A 7,324-nucleotide genomic window follows, 5' to 3' on the forward strand; every position below is an offset into this window, starting at 1 on the left:
ATGTATAAAACCAACCTGTAGCCCAACCACCTTGGGCATGTGTCTTCAGGACCTCCTGAGGCTGTGTCATGGGCGTGTGCTTAACCTTGGCAAAATAAACTTCTAAATTGATTGAGACTTGTCTCTTCACGTACATTAAAGATGGTCTGCTGTTTGCTGTCTCCATCATCTCTGGTGAGAAGTCTGCCATCTTTTATATTCTTGTTTCTCTGTCTTCTCCCCCTGGATTTTTTCCCTAACTTTTTATTTTGAAATCATTAATACTTACAGAAGAGTTACAAAATACTAAAGAGAGTTTTCTTATGTCCTTCACCCAGCTTCCCCTAATGTTCACATCTTATATTTCTACATCATAATTATCAAACATGGGAAATTAACATTGATATAATACTATTAATCTAGCTACAGAATATGAATTTTACCATTTTTCCCACTAATGTTCTTTTTCTGGTCCAGGGTCTAATCCATTGAATTTAGTCATCATGTCTCCTTAGTTGGCCTCAATCTGTGACATTTTCTCAGTCTTTCTCATTCATCACTTTGACACTTTTGAAAAGTGTAGGCCAGCCAGGTGCGGTAGCTAACACCTATAATCCCAGCAATTTGGGAGGCCAAGGCAGGTGGATTACTTGAGGTCAGGAGTTTAACACCAGCCTGGCCAAGATGGCGAAACCCCATCCCTACTAAAAATACAAAAAAAGGGTCAGGTGTGATGGCTCACACCTATAATCCCAGCACTTTGGGAGGCCAAGAGGGGTAAATCACCTGAAGTCAGGAGTTTGAGGCCAGCCTGGCCAACATGGTGAAACCCTATCTCTACCAAAAATACAAAAAATTAGCCAGGCATCATGGTGGGCACTTGTAATCCCAGCTACTCGGGAGGCTGAGACAGGAGAATCGCTTGAACCTGGGAGGAGGAGTTGCAGTGAGCCAAGATAACGCCACTGCACTCCAGCCTCAGCGACAGAGCAAGACTCCGTCACACACACACACACATACACACATACACACACACACACTCACACAAATTAGCTGGGCATGGTGGTACGTGCCTCTAGTTCCAAATACTTGGGAGGCTGAGGCAGGAGAATCACTTGATCCTGGGAGGCAGAGGTTGCTGTGAGCCGAGATTGCACCACTGCACTCCAGCCTGGGTAACAAAGGAAGACTCCATCTCAAAAAGAAAAAAAAAAAAGAAAAGAAAAGTCTAGGCCAGTTTTTTGTAGTATTATGTTTATTTGGGACTTGTCTGCTGTTTTCTCATTTTGGACAAGAATACTGTGAAAATGATGCTGTGCCTTCTGAGTACATCATATCAAGGAGTATATGATGTTGATATGACTTATTACTTTGATCACATGGTTAAGGTGGTGTCTGCCAGGTTTATTCACTATAAAGCTGCCATTTCTGTGAATGACAGGGCCTTAGCAGATGGATAATAAAAGTAAAAAAATACCCAAAAAAAGCTACCATTTTTCTCTTTGTAATCAATACATATTTAATGGGAGGATACTTTAATTTTATGCAAATATGATAATGGTTTCATAATTTCACCCACTAATTTTATCATCCATTGATGATTCTTAACTGCAACCATTCTTACTGTGGCATTTGATTCATAGTGATTTTCTATTTTCTTTTTTCTTATGTAGTTATTAATTAACATTCAACAGTAAAGAAGAGCTGTTCCTTCTCTTCCACTTTAAAATTTGTTTATTTATGTCAGTATAAACTCATGGATATTTATTTTATTGCAGGACTAATAATCCAGTACTATCATCATTTTGCTGCTCAAATTGTCCCAGGTTTTTCTCTAGCTATTCTATTCAACATCGTCTAGATATCCTCCATCTATTTGGAGACAGTTTCCAAATCCTTTCTAAGATTTATGCTCTCCAGGTGATATGGCCCCAATTTATTTTATTTTATTTTATTTTATTTTATTTTATTTTGTTTCATTTCATTTTTGAGACAGGATCTTGCTCTGTTGCCCAGGCTAGAGTGCAGTGACATGATCATAGCTGATTGTAGCCTTGAACTTCTGGGCTCAAGCAATCCTCCCACTCCAGCCTCCTGAGTATCTTGGATTATAGGCATACACCACCACATCCAGATAATTTTTAAATTCTTTGTAGAGACAGAGTCTTCTTATGTTGCCCAGGCTTGTCTCAAACTCCTGGCCTCAAGAGATCCTCCTGCCTTGGCCTCCTAAGTTCTGGGATTATAGGCGTGAGACACTATGCCTAGCTTTCTCTAGTAATTTTTAAGTTTTTAACTTTTTTTTTTTTTTTTTTGAGATGGAGTCTTGCTTTGTCACCCAGGCTGGAGTACAGTAGCGCAATCTCAGCTCACTTCAACCTCTGCCTCCCAGGTTCAAGCAATTCTCCTGCCTCAACCTCCTAAGTAGTCGGGATTACAGGCACCCACTGCCACGACCAGCTAATTTTTGTATTTTTAGTAGACATGGGGTTTCGCCATGTTGGCCAGGCTGGTTTCAAACTCCTGACCTCAAGTGACCCACCCGCGTTGGCCTCCCAAAGTGCTGGGATTACAGGCATGCACCACCATGCCCAGCTCTTTCTTTATCTTTGATTTTTCAGCAGCTTAACTAAAAGGTGATTAGGTGCTATTTTCTTTGTACTTAACTAGCTTACAGTTTGGTGTGATTTATGGATATATAAGTGGTTTTCTTTTCCCCACATGTAGGAAATTTTTAGCCATTATTTCTCAAAATACTATTTTCTACACATTTTCTCTCTCCTTACCTGCTGAAACTCCAATTACACATACTTTAGACTATCTGATATTATTCCACAAACCACTGAGGTTTAGGTCTTTTTTAAATTATTTTTTCTGTCTTTCAGATTAAATAGTCTATTGATATCTCTTAAGTTTCTCAATCCTTTCTTTTGCAGTCTCTAATATTCTGTGATGCCTATCCAGGAGAATTTTCATTTCAGACATTATACTTGTAAGTTCTAGAATTTCCATTAGTTCTCTTCTATACTGGCAATTTATCTGCTGATATTCCCTCATCTCCTCAACCATTATGCCTATATTTTCCTTTAAGTCCGTAAGCATGTTTACAGCAGTTGTTTTAAAATTCTAGTTTGCTAATTCTAGTTCATCTCAGGTTTGTTTCTCTTGATTTCCTTTTTCAGGAAAAATTATGGATCCCTATGTACCTATAATCCCAGTGACTCAGGAGGCTGAAGTGAGAGGATCACTTGAGGCCAGGAGTTTGAACAACATAGCAAGACCCCATCTCTTAAACAGCCTGAACAGCATAGCAAGATGCCATCTCTTTAAAAAAAAGTAACAAAAAAAATTCTGCCCCTTTTCCTTCTTCCTGACATGTCTAGTAATGTTAGGTTTTACAGTGAAACATTGTGGACTACTGATTTTGAGTTTACGTTGTCTTTTCTTGAAGAGTATTGAGTTTTGTTCTATTAAGCGGTTAGGATAAGTATGGTGGCTTATGCCTGCAATCCTAGCAGCTTGGGAGACTGAGGAAGAAGAATCGTCTGAGCCCAGGAGGTTGAGGTTGCAATGAGCTATGATCACGGCACTGCACTCCGGCCTGGGTGACAGAGTGGGACCCTGTCTCTAAAAATAAATGAATAAATAAGTGATCTGTTAAATTAGCACCAGATTGGCTTGATCTAGTCAGGCTGAGTTTTACTCTTCATCGGAAACGGCCTTTTTAAATTTTATCCTTGGTCTTAAAGTGTGGTTTCTTGTTATTGTTATCGTTGTTGTTTTTGTTTCTAAATTATAATTTTGGCCAAAAGAATATTCTTACATAGAAAATGTGTGGATCCAAAACCTATTTCTTTCATCAAATGTAATTTCAAGTTAACTCTAACTTTGAATATACTTTTTTTTTCAGAGCAGCTTTAGATTCACAGCAAAATTTAGTGGAAAGTACAGAGTTCCCATTCACCCCCCTGCCCCACACATGGAGAGCAACCCCCATTATCCATCCCCCACCAGAATGATACATTTGCTGCAACTGATGAACCTACATTGACACATAATTATCACCCAACATTCACAGTTTACATGAAGTTCACTCTTGATGTTATATATTTTATGGGTTTGGACAGTTTTTTTTTGTTTTTTTTTTTTGAGACAGAGTCTCGCTCTGTCGCCCAGATTGGAGTGCAGTGGCGTGATCTCAGCTCACTGCAACCTCTGCCTCCCGGGTTCAAGCAATCATCCTGCCTCAGCCTCCCAAGTAGGATTACAGGCACCAGCTGCCACGCCCAGCTAGTTTTTGTATTTTTAGTAGAGACAGGGTTGCACCACGTTGGCCAGGATAGTCTCAAACTCCTGACCTCAGGTGATCTGCCCACCTTGGCCTCCCAAAGTGCTGGGATTATTGACATGAGCCACCGCACCCAGCTGGACAAATTTATAAATACACGTATCTACCATTATAGTATTATACTCCCCTAGAATCGTTTCACCGCCCTAAAACGTCTCTGTGCTCTAAATATTTATCCCTCCTTCCCTCCAATCCCTGGAAACGACTGATCTTTCTACCGTCTCCATGGTTTTCCTTTTCCAGATTGTCATATAGTTGGAATCCTATAGTGTATAGTCCTTTCAGGCTGGCTTCTTTCACTTAGTAATATGTAGTTAAGGTTCTTCCCTGACTTTTCATGGCTCGATAGCTCATTTCTTTTTAGCACTGAATAATATCCCATTGTCTGGAGGTATTACAGTTTATCTATTCACCTACTAAAGGACATCTTGGTTGCTTCCAAGTTTGGGCAATTATGAATAAAGCTGCTGTAAACACTATGTGCAGATTTTTGTATGGACACCAGTGCTCTGGATTTTGGCCATTCTAACAGGTGTGTAGTAGTATTTTATTATTGCTTTACTTCGTATTTCTCTGATGACATACGATGTAGAGCATCTTTCATATGCTTATTTGCTTCTTGTATACCTTCAAGCAGTGGTTTTTTACTATTGAACATGGCCCTTCCTCCTAAAGCATGGATTTTCCGGAGTATAATCTAAGTACCCAAGTTGCTCAACGAGATTTATTCTCTCTGGCCAAGCCAAAACTTAAACATCTCCAGGCCATGTACAGCCTTTAGTGACCTGTTCAGCTCTCAGCTGCTCTCTGAAAAACCTTAAGGAGTCTCACCCTGTGTATATCAGCCCATCCTTCATCCAAAGACCATGCAGAACACCCATGCAAATTTCTGAGGGCACCTCTGTGTTCAGTTCCTTCCTCTCTAAAAGCCTTCCTTGCAAATTACATCTTCCTCAGCAGCCCTGAATTCTAATCTATGCCTCTTCCGCCCAATGAGACCAACATGTACTTCTCGGGCTTCTGGATTGCAGTGCAATCCAGAAAATGTCCCAATGCAGAAAGCTGGGCAGATATAAGGTTCACTCCATGTGTTCCCTCTTCCTTCAGGGATTATAATTCTGCTGTCCGTGTCTAAAAGGAGTTCTTCAAATATTTGTTCAAAATGTTTTGTTGTTTCCTGTGGGAGAGCAAGTCCCATACCAGTCACTTTGCCAAAAGCAAAGGTTCTGTAATTACTTATTTACTTACCTCCACCTCTTCTACCAATACCGGACAGCAAGATGTTTTGAGTGCTGGGACTTACTTATGTTTCCTAGCAAGCTCTCAACAAATAAAAGAATATCTTCCTATTTGCCTACTGTTTTAATTTGAACAGACTACCTATCCAGCACAGATGTTGGGAGACCTGAGTGTCCACTCTTTGATTTGCCCAAGTGCCATGCTCCCTAGCGGATAGGACCAGGGAGGGGTATACAATGCATGGCAGGTGGAAGATCTTTCCCAAGATCCGTTTACGAGGCAAGAGTCACATTATCTGGTCCCTTGCCCCACTGTGCCAGGCTGACACCAAAATAGGTAGGATTTCCCTGTGTTTCTCATTAATAGTCTACTCCAACCCCGGGGCAGCTCCTGCTTCTATTCAGTTCCTTATTGTCACCACTATAAATTTTGTGGCCAGGTTTGTGGCCTTTTCTCGAACCTCTTACCTTCAGGGCCATGTTTAATTCCCCTTTGTACAAAGAGCCAAAAGGTCTAGATTCACATCCTTGCCCCACCTTTTACTAGTTAGATGGCCTTGAAAAAGTCTCCAAATCCTCTCTACATTCATCTTGCTTATCTGTAAAAAATAAGCTATCTGTTTCCTGCCTTTTCCCCACCCCCAGTTTTAGCCTTCCCCCTCACAACACACACACATAGTTATGAGGCTCCATTAGACCATGGGTATACCAAAGCCCTTTGTAATCTGAAAAGCACAGAGGCATGTGTTATTGTTGTTGTTATTTGTAGAGAGACTGCAGAGAAGACTAAGTGTGGCTCAGAATCTTCTCCTCCTACACATTTGGCAGAGACTCTTCTGTCCATTGAGAAACGGATGACTCAGCTGTTCTTTTGGCTTACAGGAGAATGGGCTTTTCAGAGTCCACACTGACTAAAAATGGCATACCTGGACTTTCTGGGCTCTGGGGAGCTACTTGAGAAAGTATCCCTAGGTTTTTATCAAGGAAGTTGTGGAGGGATGAGCTCAGCCTTGGCATTCAATATTCATTCATAAGCATGTACTAAGCATATGCAGTACGCCAGGTGCTTCTCTGGATGCTGAGGCCTCAATAGCAAAGAACAGCAGGCCTGGCCCTCCTAGCGCTTGAGCCTGGTTGGGCCTGGTGCTCTGTCTTGGAGTGCAACTCCTTCCTCAACCTCGTGTGAGCCAGCCCTTCCTCTACTGAGGAGAAAACGTGAGAAGCTCAGGGCCATAACAAACTCATCCTGTGCCCACTGATGGCAGCCGTGAACCACATGGAGAAGCAGGACTTCCGCACGTACCACCTGAGCCACAGGGAGCTGGGCAGCCAGCCCTGCTGTGCCCACACCATGATGGTTAGGCATGATTAGAAGGGAGTTGCTGAGCTCGCGCTGGACCGTCAACTGCCTCCTCCTCCTCCGCCCTCTCCTCCGGCCTGATGCCCTCCTCACTCTCACCTACACCTGGGGCCTACACTGGCTGGCTCCCACGTACTGTGTCTGTAATGTGCCCCAACCCTGGGGGGCTGTGCAGAGCTGCATCATCCCTGCAGGTGAGAGTTGTTATGTAAATTAATTTTGTACATGTTTGGGTGTGGATTCTGTAACCTCTTCCCCTTCCCTCTCAACCGCACCATATGAATTATACAAAATATTTCTGTTGAACTAGGACTGACCTTTCCTCGGCTTTTATACTATTAAACAGATGTGAATCTAGAAAGAAGGAAGGAAGGAAGGAAGGAAGGAAGGAAGGAAGGA

The sequence above is a fragment of the Mandrillus leucophaeus genome, unplaced genomic scaffold (assembly GCF_000951045.1).
Source record: "Mandrillus leucophaeus isolate KB7577 unplaced genomic scaffold, Mleu.le_1.0 Scaffold1362, whole genome shotgun sequence".
NCBI classification, from domain to species: domain Eukaryota; kingdom Metazoa; phylum Chordata; class Mammalia; order Primates; family Cercopithecidae; genus Mandrillus; species Mandrillus leucophaeus.